Below are 13,478 nucleotides of genomic sequence, written 5' to 3'. Positions count from 1 at the left end.
TGGAGAGATGCTGGGAGAGATGCTGGAGAGATGCTGGAGAGATGCAGGGAGAGATGCTGGAGAGATGCAGGGAGAGATGCTGGAGAGATGCTGGGAGAGATGCTGGGAGGATGCTGGAGAGATGCTGGGAGAGATGCTGGAGAGATGCTGGAGAGATGCTGGGAGGATGCTGGAGAGATGCTGGAGAGATGCTGGAGAGATGCTGGGAGAGATGCTGGAGAGATGCTGGAGAGATGCTGGAGAGATGCTGGGAGGATGCTGGAGAGATGCTGGAGAGATGCTGGAGAGATGCTGGGAGGATGCTGGAGAGATGCTGGGAGAGATGCTGGAGAGATGCTGGAGAGATGCTGGAGAGATGCTGGAGAGATGCTGGAGAGATGCTGGAGAGATGCTGGAGAGATGCAGGGAGAGATGCTGGGAGAGACGCTGCTCTCCCTGTCCTCTGCAAGGTCTTTGTCATGCACTCTGTCCTCCTTGGGTTTCATCCTCTGAACCAGCCTAAGAGTTATTCTGGAGTATTCTACAGTTTGGCTCTAAAGTGTCTCCCAAAGGTCCCTGTGGTCAAAGCTTGCCCCCAAGGGCGGTGCTGCTGGGAGTGGGTGGGGCCTATCGAAGGCTGTCTTTCAGTGGTTAGGGGCCCTCGAAGGGGACTGTTGGATTCGCTTTTGATTCCCGGCCATGAGATAAGCAGTTGGGCACCGCAACTGGCACAATATGCAGCCTTGCTACAGGCCTTCAGACCTCTGAGGGCATGGGACCAAACAAACCTCTCCCTTTCCTTCTCTCTGAGATATAGAATCAGAGAAAAAGAGGGGCCTGGAGAGATGGCCTAGTGATTAAGGCACTTCCCAGCAAAGTCAAAGGCCCCAGGTTCCGTTCCCCAGTACCAACATGAAGTCCGATGCAGAAGGTAGGCCATGCATCTGGAGTCCATTTGCAGAGGTTGAAGGCCCTGGCGCAGCCATTCTCTCTCACTCTGCCTCTCTCTCTCTCTCTCTCTTAAATAATAAAATAAATAACGTTGAGCTGGAGAGATGGCCTACTGGTTAAGGCACTTGTCTGCAAAGCCAAAGGACTCAGATTCAGTTCCCCAGGACCCACATAAGCCTGATTCACAAGGTGGCACATGCATCTGGAGTTCTTTTGCAGTGGCTGGAGGCCCTGGTGGATCCATTCTCTCTCTTTGCCTCACTCCCTCTTTCTCTCTGTCTCTCAAATAAATAAAAAATTTTAAGACAAATTTAAAGTAAAATAAAAAATTTAATATATAGAAAAAAAATTTAAAAAATATTTTTTTAAGAAGAAAGAAAAAGAAAGGTGAGAGCTGGAGAAATTGCTCAGTGGTTAAAGACTCTTGCTTTCAAAGCTTGACAACCAGGGTTTGAGTCTCTAGCACCCACATTAAGTCATATGCACAAAAGTAGCCCATGTAAGAAAAGAAAATTTGGGCTGGAGAGATGGCTTAGTGGTTAAGGTGTTTGCCTGCAATGCCAAAGGACCCCGGTTTGATTCCCCAGTATCCACATAAGCATGCTGCACAAGGTGGCACATGCATCTGAAGTTTGTTTGCAGCAGCTGGAGGCCCTGGTGTGCCCATTCTCTCTGTATGTGCCTCTTTATCTCTCAAATAAATTAAAAAAGTCTTTTTGTAAAAAAGTGGCCAATGCATCTGGAATTCATTTCCAGTGGCAGAAAGCCATGGCACATCTACTCTTTTACATAATAAATAAATATAAAAATAATTTATTTGAGAACTGGAGAGATGGTTTAGTGGTTAAGGGGCCTGCCTGCCATGCCAAAGGACCCAGGTACAATTTCCCAGGGCCTATGTAAGCCAGAACAGATGCACAAGGTGGTACATGCATCTGGAGTTCATTTGCAGTATCTAAAGGTCCTGGCATGCCCAGTTTTCTCTTTCTCTCTCTCTCTCTCTATTATGTGTGTGTGTGTGTGTATATATATGTACATATATATATATGTATATATATATATATATATGTATATATATATGTGTGTGTGTGTGTGTGTGTGTGTGTGCGTGTGTGTATGACTTTATCTCACTCAATAACTAAAAATAAAATGCTAAGACCCCTAGCCACTGCAAATGAACTCCAGACACATGAACCCCTATTGAGCCATCTTGCTATCCCCAGGAGCCCTGACTTCTAAGAGAGAAGAAAAGAGTCACCATGTGAGCCTCTGGGAAGGAGATCACACTGTATGATTTTTAAAAATTTTTCTTGGGCTGGAGAGATGGCTTAGCGGTTAAGCGCTTGCCTGTGAAGCCTAAGGACCCCGGTTCGAGGCTCGGTTCCCCAGGTCCCACGTTAGCCAGATGCACAAGGGGGCGCACGCGTCTGGAGTTCGTTTGCAGAGGCTGGAAGCCCTGGCGCGCCCATTCTCTCTCTCTCCCTCTATCTGTCTTTCTCTCTGTGTCTGTCGCTCTCAAATAAATAAATAAATAAAATTTTTTTCTTATTGGCAACTTTCATAATTATAGACAATAAACCATGATAATTCCCCCCCACTCTGACTTTCCCCTTCACAACTCCACTCTCCATCTTATCCCCCCCCATCAGTCTCTCTTTTATTATTCCTCCTATTATTCTGGTCTTGTATAGGCAGTGCCAGTCACTGTGAGGTCTTGGATACCCAGGCTGTTTTGTGTCTGGAGGAGCACGTTGTAAGGAGTCCTACCCTTCCTCTGGCTCTTATATGCTTTCTGCCACCTCTTCCACAATGGACCCTGAGCCTTGGAAGGTGTGATGGAGATGTTTCAGGGCTGAGCACTCTTCTGTCACTTCTTCTCAGCACTATGTTTCCTTTTGAGTCATCCCAGAGGTCACCACCATCTGAAAAGAGAAGCTTCTCTAACCAAAAGTGAGAGTAGCATTTATATGGGTGTGAACATTAACGGGAGTGCTTACCGGGCAATTTGGTGAGCATAGTATATCCATTTAGTCGACACCAGCAGATGTTACACCCCTAGAGCTCATGACTACCCCCATCATAGGCTTTTCAATATCAGGCATGGATTCCCTTCCATGGAGCAGGCCTCAAATCCAATTAGAGAGCTCTTGGTTTTCCCAATATTGGATGTGTCACTGTTGCGCCCATTGGCTCATTTGGCCTGGTTGGCCAAACTTAAGGCTTGCAGTGTCCACTGTTTATCTCCACTGGTGAATTCTCTCTCTCAGAGCTGCATCCAGCATAGTTTTTTTTTTTTTTTTCAGCTTTCTGTCAGCTGGTCTACATGGAGGAGGTTTTCAGCTCAGCCCCAGCAAGATTCTCAGTGACCTTGTAGCATGTGGAGTCTTCAGCAATAGGGTCTTACTATCTATTCCTGGTAGGAAACCAAAAGCCTTGGCAATGGCCTGTAATGTTTTGGGGGCATCAGTGACCTCCCTAGCCAACAAATCCCTGGAAGATATTCCATCCCTGGCACTGAAAATTTTCTAGTAACAGACTATGGCTTCTGGATAAGGCAGACACTTACTTTCAAAGCCTGATGGTCCGGGTTCAATTCCCCAGTACCCATGTAAAGTCGGATGCACAAAGTGGTGCATGCATCTGGAGTTTGTCTGCAGTAGCAAGAGGCCCTGGCACACCCATTCTTTCCCTCTATCCTTCCCCCTCTCTCAGTCAAATGATTTTTTTAAAAAAATTCAATGTTATTTATTTATGAGCGAGAGAAGGAAAGGCAGATAGAGAGAGAGAGAGAGAGAATGAGCATGACAGGCTTGTTAGCCACTACAAACGAATTCCAGACACATAAGCCACCTTGTGCATCTGGCTTTATGTGGCTCTGGGGAACAGAACCCAGGTCCTTAGGCTTTGCAGGCAAGCATCTTAATCACCGAGCCATTTCTCCATTCCCCTAAAAAAGTTTTTAGTAGTTAAAGGCATTTGCTTGTAAAGCCTGCTGGCCTGGAGCTTTATTGCCCAGAACTACATAGAGCCAGGTGCACAAAGTTGTGCTTGTGTCTGGAATTTGTTTGTAAGTGGCAAGAGGTCTCTTCCATTTTCTTTCCTTTCCTTTTCCTCCCTCTTCCCCCATCCCCTTGCAAATAAATAAAAATATTTCCTAAAGTTTTAAAACAGCTGAGTTGTCTTATGAATTGTCATTGACCTTCATGCATTGCAGGTGCCAGTTCTTTTTTTTGGGGGGGGGGGGTTATTTACTATGTTGTCTCAGGGTGACCTCATACTCACAGTGATCCTCCTACTTCTGCCTCCTGAGTGCTAGGATTAAAGGTGTGCACCACCATGCCTGGCTATTTTTCATCATTTTCTAATAGCATCTTTATAAGAGGAAATTTAAAATTTTTAGAAAATTCAGTTTGTCAATTTTATTGCTTTTTTGTTGTTGAAAGTCTGATTCTTATGCTCTGGATTATTTTTATTTTTCTGTTTACCTCTAAGAGTTTTCCACGTTTAGGTTTTACAATTAGGACTGTCATTCATTCTGATAACTTTGTATCCAGTTCAAGTAAAGATCAATATTCTTTTTGGTTTCATACAACTAGTTTTCACAGAATTTATTGAAAAGACTTTCTTTCCCCTGCCTAAATTGCTTTACCACCTTCATTGGAAATCAATTGATCATACATGCATACGGCTATTTCTGCCTTCTCTATTCTGCTCACAGTAGAGATAGCTAGTGCAATATTTGGAATAGGAAATGAGAGCTACTTCTCTTTTAGTAGATGCTTTATTTATTTATCTGCAAGCAGAGGGAGACAGACAGAAAAGGTGAGAGAGAGAGAGAGGATGGGCACACCACGGCCTCTAGCCACTGTAAATGACCTCCAGATGCATGCGTCTCTTTGCGCATCTGGCTTTATGTGGGCCCTGTGGAATCAAACCTGGGTCGTTAGGCTTTGCAGGTAAGTGCCTCAGCCTTAACCTATGAGCCATCTCTCCAGGCCCATTTTTCTTTTTGAGACAGAGAGGCACAAATCTTTTCTTGGCTTCTGAAATGCTGGGGTTACAAACATATGCCACCACACACAGCTAATCTGGGAAGTTGTTTGTGTGTGTGTGTTTATTTATTTATTTGAGAGTGACAGACAGACAGAGCGAAAAAGAGACAGATAGAGAATGGGCGCACCAGGGCCTCCAGCCACTGCAAATGAACTCCAGATGCAGGTGCCACCTTGTGCATCTGCGTACGTGGGTCCTGGGGAATCAAGCCTTGAGCTGGGGTCCTTAGGCTTCACAGGCAAGTGCCTAACTGCTAAACCATCTCTCCACCTCCCCTTTTGTTCTTAAGAAAGAGAATTGTGCCAGGGCCCCAGCCACTGCGATCAAACTCCAGACACTTGTGCCACCTAGTGGGCGTGTGCGACCTTGCGCTTGCCTCACCTTTGTGCATCTGACTTATGTGGGATCTGGAGAGGAACATGGGTCATTAGGCTCTGCAGGCAAGTGTCTTAACTACTAAGCCATCTCTCCAGCCCATGGGAAGTTTTTCTGCAGACTATCAGGAACCTGGAAGTGGCCAATAACCAAGCTTCTTTGTATTCTTAGTTATATCACAAAAGCCATGTGCCAGGGTACCTGGACCACACGGGCATGTTTTCTCTGGCCTTGGCACAGGCATATGGGTCATGTGGGCTTTTCTTTCCCTACAAAGTACAAGAAAAGGCAGTGTTTTACTGAAATTGATTTCACCCTTATGTGGAGTGGCTGTTCCACTCCATAGAGGTTCAAGAATTCCTTTGTTCCTATAAACTTTTCTTACCAGTGGTCTCTGAATGGGTATGTCCTGGTTTTGATGTCTTGTCAAAAGAACAAAAGCTCACACTGATAGCAAAGTGGCCAGGAATTTTATTCAGAAGCAAAGTAGGAACACAGATCAGATATCCTACCAGAGAGCTTGGGCTCCGTGAGTTAGAGTATTCAAGGGCTCCAGTTATGCAGCTTCTGTTAATGCAGTCTAGAAGGAAGGATTGGTACGAAGGGATGGAGTATGGGTGTTTCTCGCTTTGATTGACAGTCTTGAATTATTGAAGCCTTTTAGCCATCTTTATTTATTTATTTGAGAGGAAGGAGGGAATGGGCAGGCCAGGGCCTCTTTCTGCTGCAAACAGATTCCACATGTCACCTTGTGCATCTGGCTTTGTGTGGTTACCGGAGAATCAACCCCTGGCTGGCAGGCTTTGCAAGCAAGCACCTTTAATGACTGCACTCTATGTAAACCTTCATTCACTGTACATGTCGTTTCCCATGATGGATCTTGTTGTATTTTTTATTTATGCCTGGCTGTCTGGGTCATTCTAGCCTAAGGGAAACATGGCTCTGCTGGGGGAAACAGGGGCTAGAGGGCATGACAATGGACTGAGATGCTGATGGGAAGGATGGCACAGTTAAGTGTGAGATGTGTCCATGTGTGTTCTGGGGAGACATGTGGCCTTCCCCTCCACCACCCTGCAGCATGAGAAAGTGGCTCTTTTCAACCGTCTGCAACATCTGAGCTCTCACACTCTAATTCTTCAGAGGCTCAGCCAGCCTCTATTCTGTATTTAGCACTTGGAGTCTTTACCTGCAAGCGTCCATTCAAACTGCGGCAAAGAGCAGACCACCTTGTTGGACATCCTTACGTGAGGACGAGGGGGACACTGTTTCCACCTGCTTTTGACAGGAAGGAGCTGGGACTCTTTACAGAAAAGATTACAGGAAAAAAAAAAAAAAAGTACCCCGATTGAAGTTTTCACTTGATTTCTACCCATCTACATGAAATGTTGAGCAACTCAATCTGTAAGATGTACAATACATATTATCTTTTCAATGTAAAAAAAAAAAAAATCCAGCTGGGCATGGTGGCACATGCCTTTAATCTCAGCACTTGGGAGACAGAGGTAGGAGGATTACTATGAGTTCAAGGCCACCATGAGACTACATAGTGAATTCCAGGTTGGCCTGAAGTAGAGCAAGACCCTACCCAGAAGAAGAAGGAGGAGGAGGAGGAGGAGGAGAAAACCCAAGACAGGCATGGTAGCACACATCTTTCATCCCAGCACTTGGGAGGCAGAGGTACAAGGATCTCCATGAGTCCAAGGCCACCCTGAGAATGCACAGTGAATTCCAGGTCACCCTGAGCTGGAGCGAGACCCTACCTCTAAAAAACAAAAACACACAAAAAATTCCAGGTATGGTGGTACGTACCTGTAATTCCTACACTGAAGATGTGAAGGTCAGAGGATCAGGAGTTCAAGGCCAGTCTGGGAGATGTGAGAAATCAAGAAAGAAGGGAAAGAGGGAGGAAGGGAGGAAGGGAGGAAGGGAAAAGAAGGCAGATGTAATGGCGCACACCTATGATCCCAGCACTCAGTGGACTGAGGCCGAAGGATCTTGAGTTTTAAGGCAGCTAGAGCTACAAGTGAGACCTTGTCTTAAATCCTGCCTCATCCAGTCCCCTCACCCCCGAAAAAAAAAAAAAAAAAAAAAAAAAAGAGCAAAATCAATTGCTTTTTTTTTTTTTTTTAATCCCTCCCATTTCCCCCTATTCTTTCAAGAGGCTGCTGCATCTGTTTTGTGTTGTCAAAGAAGCTGTATGGCACTTGGTCTTCCACAAAGGGGAAATGGAAGCAATTATTTAAAAGTGAAGGAAAAGGGTACTGTGTGCTTAGAAAAGAAGACGAATGAACTCTTGATAATGGGAAAACACCAGCTACTATGGCAAGAAAAAGTTATTTTGCCAAATTTAGAACTCACTTGAAAATCACGGGCTCTAAGTTTAGAACTGATCTAAAAAACTTGAGCTCACATTGCATTTGGCATTGGTTAAAAAAAAAAATTCTAAGCTACTAATTAAAGGGGAAAAAATTGCACTCTCAGGAGTTCTAGAAGCTGTGAATTATTTTCAAACAAATTCTCTATTGGCTCAATGGAAAGGCCTGAACTTAGATATGAAAGATTTTTTTTCTAATTAAAATGTCCTTACAAAACAATGATTTAAAATCAAAGCGAAAAACATTTTTGCCAAGTCTTTCAAGACCTACAGAATTGTGTAATCTTCTTTGGATCAAACTAAACATACCAGGTATCTGTATAAATTTATGTACCTTTTTTTTTTAAACTCAATGCCACTGATTATTCATTACTGGTAAACTTTAAGTAATATAAGAGGAATAAAATATAAAAATCAAGGTCTGAAGAGATGGCTTAGCAGTTAAAGCATTTACCTGAGAAGCCTGAGGACCCATGTTTGACTCTCCAGATCCCACATAAGCCAGATGTACAAAGGTGATGCTTGGGAGGCTGAGACAGGAGAATTGAGTTTGAGGAAAACCTGGAGCTACAAGGTGAGTTCCAGGTCAGCCTGGGCTACAGAGAGATCCTGCTTCATTAATTAACTAATTAATTAATAGGAGACTTTAAACAGAAAAAAAAAAGAAAAAATAAATGCTTACCAGCATGGATGCTAAGATATTCCTTTCAGCATCATTAAGATATGGGCCAAAAATTACTACGGTGATAACTACGGAAAATGTTTAGGACCAAAAAATTCAAAGTAGTAAATCAAGAACCACTTAAGAGAGCTGGGGAAATGGATCAGCTGTTAAAGATGCTTCCTTGCAAAACCTGACAGCCTGGGTTTGATTCCCCAGCGCCCATGTAAAACCAGACTCACAAAGTGGCACATGTGTCTAGAGTTCAATTACAGGGGCAAGTGGCCCTGGCTTGCCCAATCTCAATCTCTCTCTTTCTCTCCTTGCAAATAAATAAAACGTTATGTTTTTATTTATTTGTGTGCGTGTGTGTGCACACACATGCACATGCTCACGAATGCTTGTACCAGAACGTCTTGTCTCTGTAATTGAATGCCTGTCTGATTTATGTGGGTGACTGGGAAACTGAGCCCTGGCAGGGAGACTTTGCAAACAAGCACCTTTAACCACTAAGCCACCTCCCCACGCATTCCCCACACTTTCTTTCTTTCTTTTTTTTATTTTTGGTTACTTTTTATTTATTTATTTGAGAGTGACAGACAGAGAGAGAAAAAGGCAGAGAGAGACAGAGAATGGGCACACCAGGGCTTCCAGCCACTGCCAACGAACTCCAGACGCGTGCGCCCCCTTGTGCATCTGGCTAACGTGGGTCCTGGGGAATCGAGCCTCGAACCCGGGTCCTTTGGCTTCATAGGCAAGTGCTTAACCGCTAAGCCATCTCTCTAGCTCTATTCTTTTTCTTCTTTTCCTTCTTTTTTTCTTTTCTTTTCTTTTTTTTGAAACAAGGTCTTGTGTTCTAGTCCAGGCTGGCCTGGAGTTGCAGCAATCCTCCTGCCTCGGTCTTCCAAGGGCTGGGACCAAAGGCGTGTGCCACTGTGCCCAGCACGCCGGCGTCCTTTTAAGCATCTGTGTGCTTCACCCCACCCACACTAGCCCACAGCCTGCCCCACCCAGAACCCCACAGCTCCGGGGTGCTCTCTGAAGCGTTCCCCGGGGGCCTTGGCAGTGGGCATGCGGTCCTCCGTGCTCCCTCCTCTCTGCAGCGAAGGAAGACATAATAACCCTCCTCTGGCTGCGGGAGGCCTCCAGCACCCCGAGCTGCCTAGCCTGTCCTGTCAAACAGGTTCCCCTGCTGGCTTCTCTCCGGCTCCACAATGCCAAGAGGCAGCAGAGAATCCTTAAGATATTTCCTACTCCCATCCCAGCCTTCCTTCCGGGGCGCTGAGCGTTCTGACGGCCCCATGTGGGGTGGCGACCCCCTCCCCGGCATCCGCGCCACTTCCACCGGCAGCTGCTCTCCTCCTCACGCAGCAAATGCTAGAGAATTCCATGCCCTCAGCATTCCTCCGGTGGCTGGGATTGGCCTGGATTGCCAATGTGGAAGGAATGCAGCGAGTTTGGGCATCCCCCCCCCCCCCACCTCCAGTCATTCAAGTCCCCGGAGTCAATGCTCTGTGTAAGAAACCAAAGTGGGTTTGGGTCAGCAGCCCTGGGACAGCCTACGACCTCCACAGCGGCCCATTGCACCATTTGGGCCCAGGCTGATCTCTGTGAGAACATGGTTGTGTTACCATGTCAGTCTCAAGCTTTCATTTCTTTTTTATTTATTAGAGAGAGAGAATGGGTGAGCCAGGGCCTCTAGCCACTTGCATACAAACTCCAGACACATGCACCACATTGTCCATCTACCTTTACATGGGTCCTGGGGAATGGGACCTGGGTCCTTGGGCTTTGCAGGCATGTGCCTTGACGGCTGAGTCATCTCCCCAGCGCCCCCCCCCCCCCCCGCCCCTCCGCCCCCGCCTTTTCTTTTGTTGTTTGTTTTTTGTTTTCACTGTAGCTCAGGCTGACCTGGAATTCATGATGTAGACTCAGGGTGGCCTGGAACTCATGGCGATCCTCCGACCTCTGCCTCCTGACTGCTGGGATTAAAGATGTTCACTACCATGTACCGCCAGCCCCCCCTTTTAAGAATTTTTATTTACAGCCGGGCATGGTGGCGTACGCCTTTCATCCCAGCACTCGGGAGGCAGAGGTAGGAGGATTGCCGTGAGTTCAAGGCCACCCTGAGATGACAGAGTTAATTCCAGGTCAGCCTGGACCAGTGTGAGACCCTACCTCGAAAAACCAAAAAAATAAAAAAAATTAAAAAAAATTATTTACTTATTTATTTGAGAGAGAGAGAGAAAGAGGCAGATAGAAAGAGTCTAGCTTTTAATGTGGAATCACACAACATTCTGGTTTGTTTTAATAACACATTGTGTATCTAGCCTTGCCCCAGCTTCTCCATTTTTAGCCACTATGATTCTTTGTAAGATGATAAATATCTAATGGAAAGGACATTAAGAGTCAGGAATCAAGCCAGGCATGATGGCGCACGCCTTTAATCCCAGCACTTGGGAGGCAGAGGTAGGAGGATCGCCATAAATTCGAGGCCACCCTGAGACTATATACTGAATTCTAGGTCAGCCTGGGCCAGAGTGAGACCCTACCTTGAAAAACAAAACCAAACCAAAACAAACAAACAAAAAAGTCAGGAATCATGGACTCCAGTTCTCACACGACCATGAAGTGCTACGTATATGACCTGGGCCAAGCACAGGCCCCTGTTAAACTGGAGCACTAAGCTTGATTATAGTTGCTGTGTTCCAAAATTCCGTCATCTTCTTTAAACTTTTTCTTTTATTGTTTCTCGAGGTAGGGTCTCACTCTAGTCCAGGCTGACCTGGAATTCACTCTGTATTCTCAGGGTGGCCTCAAACTCATGGTGATCCTCTTACCTCTGCCTCCTGAGTGCTGGGATTAAATGCATGAACCACCATGCCCAGCTCAACTTTTTTCCTTTTCTTCTTCTTTTTTTTTTTTTTTTTTGAGATAGAGTCTCACACTAGCTCAGGCTGACCTGGAATTCACTATTGAGTCTCAGGGTGGCCTTGAACTCACGGCGATTCTCCTACCTCTGCCTCCCAAGTGCTGGGATTAAAGGCATGCGCCACCAAGCCAGCCTTATTTTTTCATTTTTATTAGGGCGTGGAGGGATGGCTTAGCAGTTTAGGCCTAGGTTCAATTCCTGAGATTACATAGTGAATTCCAGATCAGCCTGAGCTAGTGTGAGACCCTACCTTGAAAAAAAAATTGACCCAACTGGGCGTTGTGGTGCACACCTTTAGTCCCAGCACTCCGGAGGCAGAGGTAGGAGGATCACTGTGAGTTCCAGGCCAGCCTGAGACTAAAGTGAATTCTAGGTCAGCCTGGACTAGAAGGAGACACTACCTCCAAAAAAAGGGGGGACTGGAGAGATGGCGAAGCAGTTAAGAGCTTGCCTGTGAAGCCTAAGGACCCCAGTTTGAGGCTTGATTCCCCAGGACCCACATAAGCCCGAGGCGCAAAGTGGTGCATGCATCCGGAGTTCATTTGCAGTGGCTGGAAGCCCTGGTGGACCCATTCTCTTTCTCTCTCTCTCTCTCTCTGTCTCTCTCTGCCCTTTTTGTCTGTCTGTCACTCTCAAATAAATAAACAAAAATAAACACACCAAAAAAAAGACCAAACTCTCACATGCATACTGGTCGCTATGAGTGAGGGACAGTTGGGAGAAAGAGTGAGGAAAATGGTAGCAATCTTGCTTAAGGAATAGGAAACGTAGATACTTTGCCCTGAGCTTGATTTGTATTGTTTTTATTATGTGTTTGTTGGCTTTTCAAGGTAGAGAGAGTCTCACTGTAGACGGGGCTGACCTGGAATTTACTACGTAGTCTCAGCCTGGCCTTTGAACTCAACCAGTCCTCCTACCTCTGCCTCTCTAGTGCTGGGATCAAAGGTGTGCGCCACCACACCTGGCTGGTCTTATTTTATATTACCATGGAACAACTGTGCCTATTTCTGGGGTACGACACGCTGTTTCCACATACGTAGACAGTGTGTATAGATCAAGTGGTGGGTTATAAGGTAGCTGTGAGCAAAGAGGCCTAAGTTTGACTCACATCCCTTCATTTCTTTCTCATTTTTTTTTTTTATCGTATTTAAACATGCATTCATGGCTCAAGTAGCCCCCCCGCAGGGCAGCTGGTGGGCTGGGGGTGAGGAAAAGGAGATCTGCAGGCGCAGGAGAAGGGAGCTCAGGTGCTGTGGGCAAGAGGGGTCAACATCAGGGTCTGAGCAGGTGGCTTCCCTGGGCAAGAAAAGCAGGAGTGGGGCAGGTGTGATCTCCCGGTCAGCCTGGGCTAGAGTGAGACTCTTACCTTGAAAAACCCAAAGGTGGGCTGGAGAGATGGCTTAGCGGTTAAGCGCTTGCCTGTGAAGCCTAAGGACCCCGGTTCGAGGCTCGGTTCCCCAAGTCCCACGTTAGCCAGATGCACAAGGGGGCGCACGCGTCTGGAGTTCGTTTGCAGAGGCTGGAAGCCCTGGCGCGCCCATTCTCTCTCTCTCCCTCTATCTGTCTTTCTCTCTGTGTCTGTCGCTCTCAAATAAATAAATAAAAATTAAAAAAAAAAAAGAAAGAAAAACCCAAAGGTGGGGGGGGGGACAATAGCAGACACCATTTTCCTCCATTCTCCACAGTGGGCCTTTGAAGGAAACTTCTGCACAACCTCTGCGAGCCACCGCTGTCCTCCGACTTGCTTTGAGCACGTGCTTTTGTTATTGTTGCTTTTAGTGCCCAAGCCAAGAACAGTAAGGTGACGGGCGCACCAGCTGTCTGTCAACGGGCTTGGGCTTTGAAGCCACTACTTAGTAAGCGCGGGCCTCCTTCATCTCCACATCTGCGGCCGTTCAGGAAAGGCCCACTCGCTGTGCGATTATGAGGGTGCTGGTAGAGCTGCACCCCTCAGTACTAGGGTTTGAAACTAGGGCCTTACACACGCTAGGCAAGCACTCTGTCCCTGAACTGTATGCCCAGGCCTGATGGTGAGGATTCTGAAGAGGTAGGGCATGTGATGCCAGTGACTGCCCACCACCCTGGCACTTACATCTGTCTCTCTATCCTTCACTCAACAGAAAGCTCCTTGCTACCCTTTCCTTTACCATGGT

This window comes from Jaculus jaculus, chromosome 7 (genome assembly GCF_020740685.1).
Source record: "Jaculus jaculus isolate mJacJac1 chromosome 7, mJacJac1.mat.Y.cur, whole genome shotgun sequence".
Taxonomy (NCBI): domain Eukaryota; kingdom Metazoa; phylum Chordata; class Mammalia; order Rodentia; family Dipodidae; genus Jaculus; species Jaculus jaculus.
The sequence above is the reverse complement of the archived record's forward strand: the minus strand, read 5'-3'. Positions refer to the sequence as shown.